Raw genomic sequence first — 15,777 nt, 5'->3', positions numbered from 1 at the left:
GGCAGAAGGACCGAAGGACACTGCTGAGGGGAGCAGCGGGCGGCAGGAGAGGTCTGCCGCACCATGCGGGACCCTCCTCCGGTGGCCTGGGAGCAGCCGGGGAGCAGCCTGGGATCGAACTGGCACTGCAGAGGCTGCGGGCAGCTTCACAACCCAGAGCTCAACCGCTGCGCCACCGGGGAGGCCCCCTTTCAGGAGGTTTTTCAGTTTACTTTGCTCAAAGACATCAGTAGAAACAGCAGGCATCGCCTTATGAAATGAGTTTCTTAAAGAGTAAGACTCGAATGTCAGAGTGACTGCCTGACCCCTGGGCTGCAGAAGGGGCGCTGCTAGCAGCCATGTCCCTCCATCCGCACGCTGGGGTAGGTGAGCAGCAATGTTTTAAAAGGAATCTTCTTCTAAGCAGTATGTCTCATTGGTGGGCTCAGAATCCTCAGAATACTCACCTGTTTACATCTGCTGTAAACAGATGTACCATCACAGGTTTTGTTGTTCCATTTGTGGAGTACAGGCCAAGTGGAGTAGGCATAATCCTGGACTGACAAATGAGCACTAGCTCATTTAAACTTTGGGTCAGGCCTCCCCTGGTGGCTCAGGTGGTTGAGCGCAGCGCTGTGAGGCTGTCCGCAGCCTCTGTAGCACGAGTTCGATACCGGCCTGTCGGCCGAGAATCCCACATGGTGCAGCAGACCTCTCCTGCCTTGCCCGCTGCTCCCCTCAGCAGTGTATTTCAGTCAGTTTGCCTGTTCTGCTCCCCACTCTGTCTCTGGTGAATCCTCTCACCCTCCTGCACATCTGGCCTATACCCCCATTCTTGTATGCATGAAAAAATAAATCTTTAAAATAAAAAATAATAAACTTCAGATCATCAGCTGCATTCACCCCTAACAGGAGTCAGCCTGGCCCCTCAAGCTTTAAAGCCGCCTATTTATTTCTCTCTAGCTGTGAAAGCCCTAGATGGCCCTTTCTTCAACTGTAGACATCCATCTGCACTCAGGATCTGTAGATGGAGTGTAGACGTCCTCCTACACTCAGATAGCCCCTCCATCCATGCTCTCAGCCAGGGCTGCTGAGCAACCGGCCGCAGCTTCACCTGCCCTCTGAGAGCCGTGGCAGCTCCTTTCCTCAAACCTTAGAAACCCTACTCTGCCAGCTGCCAACTTTCCTCCAGCAGCTTCCTCCCCTCTCAGCCTTCACAGAGCTGAAGAGAGCCAGGGGCTGGCTCGGGATTAGGCCTCAGGGATCGCTGTGACTGATTGAGCCCCCTCCAGCCCATGCCTCCTTCCCCACAGTCGCCACAGGACTCATCCCTCGTGTGCCCACCCAGGAAGCACTGCCCACGTAGTTCCAAGAACCCCCTTCTCTCGTATCTCGGTTGACTGATGGACACATGAGGCCCGGCTTTCAGCCTGTCTCGGCTGTCGACAGACCTTCCTCGCTCGGCGTTCTCACGCCTGGTTTTTGGTTTCAGACACAAGAGACTTCTTCACTTGAGTACTTAGGGGTTGTTGTAGGTTTTTAACTGGCCTGATTTCAACATTGCTGTGTGTGAGGCAGCAGGGAAGCCAGAGGCGTGGGGAGAGACAGGGAATGCTGGTCAGCAGAGCAGCCAGAACTCATTCATCAATGCGATTTGCCATCCTCTGTGGGAGAGCATCGTGGTGCCCGAAACACATACAGTAATGGCAGCCGAGGTAGCTGCCCAGGGATCACCCCAACAAATGTGGGAATAACCAGCACCTCTGAAACATCAGGAGAACCACCACCATGAGACAGAGACACCACTGGGCACGTGCTCATGGGAAAGTGGAGCCAGTGGATTTGTTCCGTGGAGGGAGGAGGCCATGAACTTTCAGCTTGCTTAAAAACACCGTCTGCGTTTCCCACTCTCTGTGAAAGTGCTGCGCTCAGAGGTGTGTGGGAGCTTTGATTTTTAGTCTATGTTGCACTCTCAACTGTGCTTGGGACCCGGCAGCACCCAGACACTCCTTGTGATGATTTCTAGGTGATAACCCAGTACCCCAGGCCATGAGGAGCAGTGGCCTGACCCCACAGCCCAGGCCTCAGCCACCAGCCTGGGGAGGCCCGGGGTTCATCACTTTGAGCTCAGATGTCACCTTGGCCAGTCTAGTATTTAGTTTTCTCAGATTTGCTACATTCGTCACCGCCGTACTTCTGTTTTCCAACTTGGGAAAAATTTTTACAAGAGTCAACTCTTTATTGTGGTTTTCTGACGTTAGCAAATCTTTCATTGCCACTCTTACAGAGCTTTTGGAGAGCAGAGGAAGTGAGTACTTGTGCTCAACTCACCATCTTGAACTGGCAATACCGTTTTTAAAAAATGCGTGTTTAAGAACACTTAGAGGTGTGATGTCACGCTGATTTTGACGGTTATGTTTTCTCACTACAAGCCTTAAGAAGCTTTACTGAAGTCATTTTATGTTGTGTCATTTTCATTTTTTGGTCTCTCAAAGTAAAATAACTTTGCCATCGCCTTGCTGTGCGGTCTCGCTGCCATGAGCGTCTTCCTGGTCTCTTGGTTTGCAGTCAGTTTTGTCTCATCCCAGTTCCCACCCAGCCCAGCCCACAACACGCTTTTCAAGGCTCCTGCTCTATGTCCGAGGCACGTCCGTGCCGTGACTCGCGATCTCCTGGAGTGGTGGTGCTGGGACCTGTTGCCCGCCTGAGACCTGCGTGTAGGATTCACTGCTCCTCCATGGCTGCCAGTGCCCGGTGTCCAGCAGTGTGCTCCTGTTCTCTGCCCTCACCGAGAACAGCCTGACCTGCTGCTCTTGATAGCCAGATTGTGTGTTGCATGCTTGCATCTTGCTTTATCCAGAGTTTCTAATTCCGCCTCTTTGCATTCTTGCCAAGGTCAAACCTTCCTAGGACCAGGAACAGAGGGTTCAAGCAGGAGGCTAAGACTCAAATCTGCCACCGGAATTGTTTGGCGGGCTCAGTTGGCTATTTAAACTTATTCAAAAGCTCAGTCATGAGCATTTACTTCTTTCTTAGCTTTGTAGCCCTTGTAAGACTTTAGTTGGGTTACAGTTTACTGTGGTCACAGGGTTGGGGAGGTGGTGTTAACTTTTAGTCTCCAGAGTACTCTAGGGGTTTTGGCTTCCTAGAGCTGGGGCCAATTGGAGAACAGCAGCACACCTAGAATCTTCTGTGGTCATCTTGAATATCAGCCGTTGGGATACTTTAAGGGAAGTGGGTATTGTGGGTGAAGTTAACAATAAGAGACAGTTTGCTTTGAAATTGTTTGGCTTAAACTTTGGGCTGACTATCCAGCATGTAAATAATCCTCACAGCTTCATGACTGATCCTCCTTACTTTAGGAGTAAGGAGGTACTTCTCAAAATGGAGGTAGAGTCAGCATGGCCTCCAGGTTTGAAGTGATCATGCTGATGTGTTGTTCAGAAACTAGAAAAGATGAGTTGAACAAATAAACATTCTAAATATCTTCTCTCCTTTGATTCCTATGTAAAAAAACAGAAAACCAAAACTTTGTGAGACTTGTTTGCTTTGATCTATTTTACTGGTAAGAAAACCGATTCTCATAGAGACTGAGAAATTTGCCCACGAATGCGTAACTCAGCTGATCTGGTTGAAATTTTGAGCAAGATGATTCTACACTGAAAACAGCATTAAGCAGTACAAGGTGACGGGCTGATGGTTCATCGTGTTTGTCAACTTGCAGATGGAGATCCTGAGTGTTGGTCACAGCAATTTTGTCTACTTTCTTTCCTTAGCGAACCACTCTCTATAGACTGTCTTGGCAGCTAAAGCCTTTGGCTGTGGAGCTCGCCCCGCCTTCCTCTCCCTCCACCCTGCTTGTCTCCTAGGATTTTTACCTCTTCAGGGCTCGGCCACTGTCTCTCAGGGTGCTCTCTCGTAGGCCACATAGGAGTCAGGGACAGTGTAGGGAGTGGCCTCCACTGCCCCTCGGCTGGAGGTCAGCTGTCTCAGGCAGGGGGCCACGGCAGTGGACCAGCCTGGCTCAGTGCAGCGGATACCTCTGTTGGGCAGATGGGTAGATGATTCCAAGAGAGGAATCACCAGAATGGCCGTTTGGTCCCATTTATCTCATTTGGTCTGAGCTGTTGCACTCCTCATGACTGCTGTCATCTGCCATGTCTGCCCCCTCCTGCCGCTTTATCGCCAAAGGAGATATTATCTTATTCCTTGACGTCTTCACAAACCCCGATTTCTTCCTACTTCTCTTTTATGGCGTTTAACCTGTCAGCGGTGCACCTCGGAGCTGCGCTGCAGCCAGCGTGTCCCGCCTGTCTGCGCGCCAGCGAGGTTGCGCCAGCGCCCGGCCTGTCATCCTCTCTCCCGTGCCACCTCGCCTTTCTCTGAATTTGTTTCTGCAGATAATTCTGATTACAGCACCCTTTCTCCCCTTTGCTGCTTATTTTTCAGAGCTCACCTAGTCTCTCTCTACTCCATGAAACCCTAGCCCAGATTACTCACACCTTCCCCTCCCGTGACCTCATGTTGACGAGTTACATGTAATGCTACATGATTATTTACCTAATTAACCCCCCTGTCACCTGCATGCTTTTTACAGGGCAGGGTCTTGCTCTCTGTCACGGCTCCTCTGCCCGGGGCATCTGGGGTGCATAGTGCAGTGAAAAGAGAGTTCCTTTTACGCCAAGGAGATCTGCTCTGAGTAGAATTTCGGTCTGCCACGTGCTGTTACTGGCATTACTTTTCTGTGCTAATTTCCTTCCCCCTCGTCCTCTCCGGGCAAGCTGCCTGAGATCTGTTACTCACAAGAGCATACAAAAATTGAATTTCAAACTTGAGTTCAACAATAATTTTCAAGGATTGAAATGTAGATTTATAAAATAATGTCCAGGATTTTACCTAGAGACAGATACATAATTAATTCATTCCCACCTTCTCAGAATATCTCTTTCCCAATCTAGCAGGTTCTCAGATTTTCCCTCCAGTTCGGTGCTGGGTGTCGGCACTGGTGGCCCCTGTCCCCCATGAGGCCTCAGCGCATGTGGCCTGGCCATGCTGTACGCGTCGATGTCACCTCAGTCCCCAGGACAGGACTCTGGGAACCATTGCCTCTGAGCAGGCTCAGACCAGGGAGCTGTAACAAGGTCAGGGAGGCTGTGCCATTAAGGACACCCCTCTTGGGCATGGACTTCGAGGAGGTCCAGGAGCTGAGATTGCTCTTCCCATAGCTGAGCCACGAGCATGGTGTGCTGCCCCTCATGCAGAGTGGGACACAGCAGCATGCACAGCCCTGGCCTGGCATTGCACTGCCGTGGCAGGGCTTGTGGGCTGCTGTGGGAGCAGACGGGCTATCTCCCGGCAGGGTTTCATTGGCAGTTTCTGTGGCTAGGGTGTCTCTTCTGGAGCCAGATTGACTGCATCCTGTTTGTGAGGGTCTGTGAGCTGTCAGCAGAGAGTTCAGTGATTTTATATTGGTGTGGAGGGCGGTGGCATAGCTGACCTAAACCAGAGTGCTCTCTACCTCAGCACCTTTGGTTGCACGCTCTTGTGGTGGGTGTGTTGAGGGCAGGGAGGGGGGTGTCCTGTGCCTCATAGCATGTGTAGTAACATCCTGGCATCCTCTGGATGCCACCCGGCCTCCACCCCACATGATCACTAAAAATGTCTCCAGATTTGTCCGATGACATCGGCGGCGGCGGGGGGGGGGGGGGGGGGGTTGCAAAATCAGCCTGAAGGAGGACCACTGGCTTAAACCAAGCTTTCTCAAAACCCCCATGTGCTGTGCGGTTGACAGCCCTGCGGAGAATTTGCCCACACTGCAGGAGCTGCTGGCTTGTGGGTGTGTTGAGTGCCCTCCACTAGGTAGAGTATTTCTAGTAGTTGACCGAAATAGCTTTGGTTGAGGCTATTAGTAAATCTTTGTTGCAAAGAAGTTTAACATCTGTTTTCATTTCTCCTTTTGTAGGTTGCTTTGCTACTCGATTCCTTTATTTTAGCTGTCTTCCTCTTAGGACTTAAAATATTTGAGTGTCTATCAGCATTTCCAGCTTAATAGGAAATAATAAAAGGCATTTCTAGCTTTAAATTGGGATTGGATGTGTGGAAGGTTCAATATTAGGAAGTCAGGTTCCAGTGATAGCAGGGCAGATAATAGTGAAGGGAACAAGAAGTTGGACTGTGTTCAAGGTTCACTTCCTGTTCTTGTTTATCATTGGAAAGTTGCACCTTATTGAAAGATTTTAGATTCAGATCATTGTACTATTCTAAGAAAATTTCAGCATACTAACCACGTCTTGGTAACCATAGCAACATGGACAACACAGAAATAACTGCACACTTATCTGAAGTCTGAATTTTCTTGGGTGTAATGATGCATGTTGACTTCTGTAATATCTAATTTGATTTGATTATCTGAGCGCCAAAGAAACCAGGCCTTTCAATGACCAGAGCACAGGCAGCCCTATTAGTTAAAGTCATAGAACCAACTCTGGCTTATTTAGCAGAAAGGGATTTGTTATTAAAGTAGCACAGAGAATGTTTGGGAGGGCAAAGACCCAGTCTTGGTTGTAACAGTTCCAGAACAACACTCAAAATTGCCACCTCCCTTACACTGAGATTATTTCTTTACTTAGTGCTGAATGTTGGCTTTTAGTACAGAAGATGCCGGAGGGCAACTTAGTATGCACCGTTTTCAGCTGCAACTTAGGGCCTGGGACAGCCTCTTCTTCACAGGAGGCCTTTAATAAATATTTCTTGTATAAATAAATTATTAGACCAACTATGTGTTCATTAATAATAGCAACAATGTGGAGGAAAGAATACAGAAGTAGCATCATGAAGCATGAGTATCATGTTTGGAAGCAGAATCTACCCTCTTTCCTGAGGAGCCCCGGTGTCCGTGCCCTGGAGCCTTGTTCTCACCCACTCTGCTACATCCTTGGTGAGGAGAGAAGGCCCTGGGCACTGATGGAGACACTGGGTCCATCACTGGGGCCCTGACTCTGAGTCTAGGTTGAATTTTATGCCCAGTTGACTCAGCGCAGACATCACCCTCTGCTAACATGGTCTCACGTGCTAGCTTTGTGAGGTGAAGGAGTGTAGTTGACAGTCATCCGTTCATCACACTGGAAAGTAATTTGAGTGTATAGACTTACTAAGTAGAGGCTTCCTGGGAATTTTCTTCAACTACATGTTTCTAAAAGTAAGTGTTAATGTCTAAAGACAACTTGTTTTGCATATATTCGAATGTTGCTGCTGAAATGAGAAGTACAAAATAAGCTGTGCTTGGTGGCCGGGGCGCTTTGGGGTGGGTGCACAGTGGGTGCACGGTGGATGCACGCTTTGGGGTGGGTGCACGGTGGTAGTGCTGGGGCGAGGGCCCTAGGCTCCAAACATACGGACAGGATGAAAACTAACATTACCTCAGTAAAAAGGTAAAATAATGATTAAAAAAAAAAAAAAAGCATGTCTGTACCAAGATGATCAGATTGGGGGGATATGCCCCATGAAGTGGTATCTGAGAAAAACAGAATGTGGGCTCCAGTAGTTTAGCTGTTAATTTTCATTTTAATTTAAAGGAAGAAACTGTTCAGTTTCTCTTCAGACTCCCTAATGCTGCCACTATGTTTTATACTTTAAAATTTTTTTTTAATTATTCAGATTTTTAGAAAAGTTACAGGAATAGGACAAAGCATTCCCTTATGCCTTAAATCCAGCTGTCCTAATTATTAACATTTTTACATTTGCTTGATTATTTTCTGTGTGTATACTTTTGATTTTTTTCAGAATCATTTGAGAGTGAGTTGTAGATTTAATGCTCCTCTACTCCTAAATATATCAGTATGAATCACTTTATTCATATTTGGTAATTATCCTACCAATGTCCTCTTTTTCAGCAAAAAAGAAAAAAACGGTCTGGTCCATGGTCCAGTCCAGAATTACATCCTGCATGTACTTGTCATGCCCCGTTACTCTAATCTGGAAACAGTCCTCATTCTGTTTTTGTCATGTGTGGTCTTGACATTTAAAAATGTCCAAGCCAGTTACTCTACGGAAGATGGTGTTTCATAATGTCATGAAATTAAGTTTTTGAAGGGGAAGCATTAGAGGAAAATAATTTTTACTTCCCACATGTCTTTCGGTATAAACTGTTAAAACTTTTTATTATGAAAAATTTCAGTCTAACAAGCAGAGAGAATGTTAAATGAGTCCTATTACCTGGACTCAATAATTAACACTTTTGTCATCCTTCCTTTCTCTATTCCCCTGTAAACTAAATACTTTTAAATAATTTGAAGCAATTCCAAGGACATAATGTTTTAATTCTGTATTTAATTTCATATTCCAAGTAAGCTCAAAAACACATGACTGCTCCTTACGTAACCATATTACTACACCTAACAAAGTGACTTATAATTCCGTAATATTATATACTACCAAAACTATACTCAAATTTCTTCTATTACTTTGAGAAAGTCCTTTTACTTTTGTTTCTGCGCTCACTTAGTCATGATGTTTTTTAAGCTTCCTCTTGTTTTTTTTTTTTTTAAAAGATTTATTTTTATTTATTTATTTATACAAGCACTGTGTACAGTCAGAAGCGCGGGAGGGTGAGAGAATTCACCAGAGCCAGAGCGGGGAGCAGAGCAGGCAGAAGGATCGAAGCACACTGCTGAGGGGAGCAGCGGGCGCAGACCTCTCCTGCCGCCCGCTGCTCCCCTCAGCAGCCCGTCCTCCAGTGGCCGGGGAGCAGCCGGGGATCGAACTGGCGCTGCAGAGGCTGCGGGCAGCTTCGCAACCCAGCGCTCAACCGCTGCGCCACCGGGGAGGCCCGCTTCCTCTTGTTTTAATAAGACATTCCTTCCTCCCTTTCGATGTGGACTATTTTAATACTTAATATGGTGTAGTGACACCTTCATATGGTGACGTGCTTGTTCACATGTGTCACGTGACACAACTCAGGAAACTGAGTGCTCTGTTTCTTAAACTCCCTGTGTCCAGACTAGAGGACGTGGCTTAGGCGCCACCCATCAGAACAGCTTGTCTAGGGCTTGAGCCAGTGTGAGCGAGGCAGCAGCACCTGACGGCTGCTGTGCGGTGCAGTGCTACAGACCCTACAGATCTTAGGGAGTCGGCCCAGACAACTCCTAATGCCTGCCCGGAGGAAACGACGGCCTTATTGCCTGCTTCCCAATGTCACACCTAATCCTGTGTGCTAAATCTCTTACTGTCCAAGGTTGCTTGAGAGGTTTTATGAAAGGAACTTGAGGGACAAACTAGTAATCAAAAGAAGCTAACACATTTTTTACTTCAGGTGTGTGTGTGTGTGTGTGTGTGTGTGTAGCTGTTTACTTGAATCTGAAATATTTAGACTTGAACTGGGACGTGATTGATCACAAGGTGTATCTCCCTGTGTGCATGGAGACCACGTTACCCACGAAGCATGAGGCGTGTGCACATGTGTGTTTATGACACTGCCGGGCTCCTGGTATACCTGTCGGCTCAGCCGTGTCTTCCTGGGCTCCAGGAAGGCTCCTGTTGACAATGCCCTGCCCTGCGATTTTGGCCCTGTTAACATGGCCACGTGACTCCTCGCCCTGTCGCCGCACAGTATTTGGGTTGCTGCAGCTCTCAGATGACGGGCAGAGACTGGCCACCCTGCAGCAGCTGCTGTCCCCCTCTTGCTCCTTTGCGAGTCTGCTTCAACCAGAGAGAACAACATTCTGGGGCAGTATGAAGACCACACTTACCTGATCTTAAAATTGATCACCAAAAATTCCAAGCACACAGGTGCAGGGAGGTCAGCACAATGGCTTCTGTGTGCCTGACTCCTTGTCGGCATTTCGTCAGACTTCATGTAATTTGACAACTAGATCCCTACAGGGTGGTTTTTTCCCTCCTTTCCATTTGCTTCCTTAATCCTGCTTGTCCAAGACCTCTGTTTCCCTCGAGCCAGCCCCTCCCTGCTGTTGACCAGTCTCCCAGGTTCTCTGGAGACCCCAGGGCAGGGGCACAGAGTTGTGCCACATGTCCACGTGGTGACTCTCTGAGAACCTTCCCACTCTGTTGGGGCTGAAAACAGGAGCTGCTTGGCTTCTTGTCTTGTGGGTGTTTTGTCTGTGGGTCTGTTTTGATGAAGCCTTCCTCCTAACAGCTGTGCCTTAACCAAAAGGCTTAACTCTCAAATTCTTGCCTTATCCTTGCCCTCGTTCCCTTGATGGAGGAAAATCGGTAGCAACACTGGAGATCTTGGCACTTGCAGTCCTTTCATTACTCCCTTGAGTAAAACGCATGATGCACTAGACGTCAAGTTTTCACCCTCTTACAGGCAGTAAGCATGTATATTTTCACCATGTGCCAAAAAAAGCAGATGTTTCGCTCTAAGACTTGGGGGAAATTGTGGAACTGCTGCCCTCAAGCAGTAAGAGCACATCAAATGTTACTTTTTTTAGAGTAGGATTAAAACCTTTTTCGCTTCTGTGTAGTTTCATTCTGACATACTTTTTTCTTCTCAAAACCTACTTGGGAAAAGTCATTCTTACAAATTATAGAAACCAGAAATAAATGTTCTCACGCTCTGAGAAAACTGATAAAAGCCAATCAAAAGGAGTTTGAGTTCTGGGTCTGGAGCAGTTGTGGCAGGTGCCATGTGGAGCAGAAAATCGTGGGGTTCATGCCGAGAGCGGCTCGCAGCTTCGTTGTGTACACAAGACATTGGAAAGCGTTTCTAGCAGTGAGAAGTAGTGGAGTAAGTGTGCAACTAAAGAGAAAGAGAAAGTCTCTAAAATTTTTGAGGAAGATGAGCTATTGTACAACCAGACAAAGCTGTGTATTTTGCCACGTAAGCTGCCTTCCTGCACAGGTAGTGTTGCAGATTTCTCTCAGTTTAAAGCCCCTGGATATGTCTTTCAGGGGTGAATTAAATGTGGTGCTCACAGCTGGCAGAAGGAAAGCTAGAGGCCCTCCTCTTAGATAGAAAACTTTATTAACTTTGATAGAAAACTTTATTTTTGGGAAAAAAAATCTTGACTGATTTAAATGTCCTTCCAGTTTCCAATTTACTGTATTTTCTATGATGAATATTCCAGTGCTAAGTCTTTATTAGTTAATTTTTGCTTCCTAACAAATTATAACATGCAATAATAAAACCTCTAAATCCATCATACTTTAACAGTACAGATCACATAGTGCGTAGCTACTGTTTGATGACCTGGTGTCAACATTTATTTGTGGAGCATTATCTTTGTGCTAGATTCTGTGCTCTGGAGCCCTGCAGAATAGGAAGGGATGGAAGTCAATGTCTCTGCCCTGTGGAGCTTATGATTCAATTGAGGGATAAGAGAATAGTATGCTTGGAATAGTAGACCATAGATGTATGATGGTTGGAAGAAAGCTTGTGTATTATCTAACACTCATATTTCATTGATAAGAAAACTGAAATCTAGAAAAACAAAGACTGAACAGAAGCAATGTGGCTGATTAACAGTCAAACATTCTAAACCCATGGAATTTCCTTCCCCAGTGCACCTGTGCACCATCACCTCAGTCCCCTGTGCTCCTCCCTCCCTCCCTAGGCCACAGGTTGCCAGAACAGTGTTTCTTCTCTTCCTTTGTTATAAGATAATATCTATGTCTGAAGTTCAGACTATGTGGCACTGACTATAAAAACTAGATAAATTGAGGGAAGGAAGCTGGGTGGCCTTGAGTAGTCAAAGAAGATTTCAAGGAGGAGGCACAGTTGGGGTGTAGGTGAAAGAATAAGTAAAGGAAGCAAAATAAGCCAGTCAGTGAGAACCAAATATTTGTGTACTCATGGGACAGAGAGAACCAACTCAATAAACTTAAAAGGACAATCGAGTAAGGTTGGGCAGGAGGGGCTTGAAAGCGTGGGCACTCAGGAGGCTCTTCTCAGTCTTTGAACATGAAATGGCACAATGACAGTGGCATTCAGGAGGATTATCTGTGTTTGCTCGGAGGACTGGATAGTGTCTGCGTGTGTCTTTGCTTACACTCTCTGGATGGTCCATTTCATTCTAAGTAGGTTAAACACTATATGAATCAGAACAGGCTAGTTTATGTTGCAGCCACAAATTAACCCAGAAATCTCAGTGACAGAATGCATGTGTTTGCTCTATTTGGCCACAAAGATGGGTGGGGTGCAGCAGTGGGGAGTTCTCCATTTTCTCACCCCCAGACTGACAAGGGTCCCACCATCTAGAAAGTCACAGGGGCTATGCAGGAGAGAACAGTGGGATGGAATATTCCTTACTGCTTTCTTAATGCCTTAGCCTGGAGTGACATGTATCACTTTTACCCCAAACCGTTGGCCAGATATGGTCACATGTGCTTCACAGAAACTTGAGGCTATTGAGGAAGCAGTAAAGGTCTCCTCCGAGGTTCTGCAGTACTTAAGACACATTTTCTACTTTCTTAAGAGAAATAATGACTAAGAGTGCAGACCTTGGAGCCAGACTGCCATAGTGAAGAGCCTGGCTTCCCCCACTCACTAGCTGTGTGACTTCAGGCAAGTCACTCTACCTCTCTGGGGCGTTACTCCTCATCTGTACCACAGATGCTGTAGTGAGATAAACCTCAGAATTATCATAGGCTTGAATGAGCTTTTATTTATTAATTTTTGAATTTTTTTTACATTGTTGCTCATTTTTAAACAATATTTGCTTCCCCCCACCCCCTCAGGTGTAGTCCCCATAGAATGTCCTTCCCCAAGGCGCCCATGCACCATCACCTCAATCCCCTGTGCTCCACCCTCCCTCTGATCCCTCTCCCTCCTCCTCCCCTGCAGGATGTCTCTGGATTATAATTGTCTGTGTTTGCTTTGTTGTGTTTTGTACTCTTATTTTTTTTACACTGATGTCCTATTTGGTTCCCCTGTGTTCCTGCTATAAGTGAAACCATCCATATTTTTCTTTTTCCTTGTGGTTTTATTTCACTGAGCATAATTCATGAATGAGCTTTTATACACAGCGCTTAGTGCCCTCTGCCATGGAATTAGTAGCACGATGGACATTACTCTTACTAATTTAGTCTGCTTGAATTTCCTTCCATTATAGCATCAGAAAAGAAGGCTAAGGTTTCTGATGCTAGTTGAGGGGCCGGTGGGACAGAAGTCGTAGTACCTTGGATGGTGATGCCAGTACCTGGACGAGGATGATGATATTGGCAAGTAAATATGGGCGCAAGAGAGAGGAAGGCAAGAGAACCCCAGAAGGATTGCCTGGCTCAGCCCTGAGGGTGAGAGGCAGGTGGTGCAGGTGACAGTCAAGTAAGTGTTCGGAGAAGCGAGAGGCCCCTGGGGGAGGATGGACTGAAGTCCTGGTGTGCGATGGTCTCACGAGGCTGCAGGAGGGGAGGCAAGGCCCCCCGGGTCAGGTGGGCTGGATTAATTCCCGGCTCCACCTGTCCATGTGGCTGTCCCGCCAGTTCCCTATCACAAAATGGAAATGAAGTTGGACTCGTCTCTTCAGGTGATAAGACCAGATGAGGTGATGCCTGTCAAGTGCTGGGAGAGCAGTGAGCAGATGGAGCTGTCAGCTGAATAGATACGTGGGGGTAGCTTTCCAGTGACCCCCTTTTCAGAGTGTGACGATGGCAGCTCTCGTGATCACTCGGTCCCTGCACTCAGAAGGGGCCGTCTTGGCCCTCGGCCACTTCTCACCCTCGGGCTTTCCATCTCCTCACCTGAGTAGTCACAGCACTGTTCTCAGCTTCGCGGAGAATAGCAGATTACAGTGGCCTAAAAAGTGACCAAAATAGACCATTTTGTGGGCTAATTTAAGATCTGTGCTTCCCCTTTTAAAAATTGTCTGGTACTTTTTATTGATTTAGGTAGAAGTCACTACTCCCGCCTCTTGACATATAAATGATCTCCAAGTAGAACATTTTTCTGATTCTAGATTGAAATGGGCTTTTGGGTAATGAGCGCTGCGCGTCGGTGCCTCAGGTTTAGATGGCAGGGCCGTGGAGGGCAACAGTCTTCAGTTGCGACAGGCCCAGCCTAGGTCGTTGAGCACTTGGGGTGCTTCTTTTCATTTCATTGAAGAATTAAGAACGTCACAGATGTCTCAGCAGGCTTTAGAATTTTGTTAGTAATAGTATGAACAGCTGCTGTTCAATTAGGTGACTTCGGAGAACCTTCCGTGGGCCATGCTCCGTAACAGGTGTTGTGTGTAGAGCAGATGACGCCTGGTCAGCTCGCACCCTGGCTGAGCTTACAGCCTCCTTACCTGCCCTGCTTGAGGTTTAGCTGGTCTCCTGGTCTCCCGGCTTGGCATGAGACGCGTCAGCCCGCTGATAATTTCCCTGCTGTGACTCTCTTGTCCTTTCTGGCCAGGCTGTGGCATCAGGTTCCCTTCCCGATGCCTTTTCTGAACTTAAGTTTCTTTATAAAATGTGGGCAATACGGTCTGTTCGTCCTGTTTGACAGGATGGGGCCAGGGAGACAGGCCATGAGTATGGGCCATCTTGTAAACCGCCGAGTCCCTCAGAGACCTGTCGTCATGGCTGAGGCCCGGCATTTGCTGTTGTGTCCTCTCCGCGCCATCACGGGTGTGTGATGCTTCCGTATCAAGTCCATCGCAATAGCTTGGAGGTTCATGGGTTGTCTTTCCTTTTTATTAGCCAAACGATTCTTTTGGAAATAAAAATAAAATGATGAAAGAGATCCATTGCCTTGTAACTACCAGTTTTGTGGGGTTTTTTTCTAGCTCCCTGTTATCAGGTAAAATTGGCAACATATCCCCTGACCCATGTAGAAAATACTTATCAGGGGTTGACTCCCGCTGTGTTAGGTTCAGGCCGCCTCCTTCGTGCCGCAGGAGAGCAGAGAAGTATGTGGCCTTCGTCTCCAGCCTTCCCCACTCCTGAGAGGACGTGGGAATCAGGTGTAAACCAGTAATGGGACGTGGCCAGTGGCCAGTGGCCTGTGAGAGAGGCAGGAAGGCTGGAGACAAGTGTGCCTGGAGTACAGACCTTTTTACCTTTGGTGGGAGGTTTAAAGTTTACCCTTTTGGCAGTTCGGCTGCTGATGGTTGAGTCAAATCATGCTTATAGATTTGTGGCACAGCAGAGGGAGGAGGGGAAAACTCAAGAATAGAAGATGTGATAGTCCTTTGTCGAGTGATGACAGCTGTGTTTGCTTCCTTGCCTCAGCGCCAACCCCGCAGCACAGAGGCTCCCCTCAGCGCTTCCACAGGGATTTCTCTCTAGGTGCCCCAGATAATCGTGAGTATCCCGTCCTTCCTTCTTCACTTGGGAAGGTTGGTTGGTGGCGTGAGGAATGACCTAAGACTGACATCAGCCACGTGGCCAGACCTGTCTCCATCGGGGGTTCTGAGGCCCACGCGTGTTTCTGTCCTAGGCTTTAAGGCCAAGTGGTACTTTGTGAAATTGATGTGATACAGATATGAAGAACTCAGTAAATGGTGTGGAACCAAGAAGTCAAGTAGAAAATAGGAATTTATAAGAAAATATATCTTGGGGATAAGCCTAATAAACACGTGAAGTGTGACTTGTGAGATAGCATTTTATTTTTTTATGTTCCATTGTCAAAATTGGTGTCTGTGCCAATAATATAGATACTGTATTGGGCTGGCTTGGGGGACAGTAAAACAAGTTTGAGCTGGCAAACAGGGTGACTGTACTTCAAAGGTCATGTTACTCATACTGCAGCCATCCTTTGAGTGCCTATGCAATGCCGTCAAGAATCCTGGGGACTCTGAGTGTGTGAGTTTGCATTTGACTCCTGATCTCACGCAGCTGAGCAGCGACTGCACCCCCTGCCCT

At 47.3% G+C, this 15,777-nt stretch overlaps 1 protein-coding gene across 1 annotated transcript in view; it reads left to right on the top strand.

The window, feature by feature from the left end:
• UBAC2 (UBA domain containing 2) overlaps positions 1-15,777 on the top strand; it is a 121,718-nt gene that overhangs the window by 43,850 nt on the left and 62,091 nt on the right. The window lies entirely within an intron of this gene.

Source organism: Talpa occidentalis, unplaced genomic scaffold (assembly GCF_014898055.3).
Source record: "Talpa occidentalis isolate TD23 unplaced genomic scaffold, MPIMG_talOcc4v2.1 talOcc4.5, whole genome shotgun sequence".
NCBI classification, from domain to species: domain Eukaryota; kingdom Metazoa; phylum Chordata; class Mammalia; order Eulipotyphla; family Talpidae; genus Talpa; species Talpa occidentalis.
This window is presented reverse-complemented; position numbering and strand designations above follow the sequence as displayed.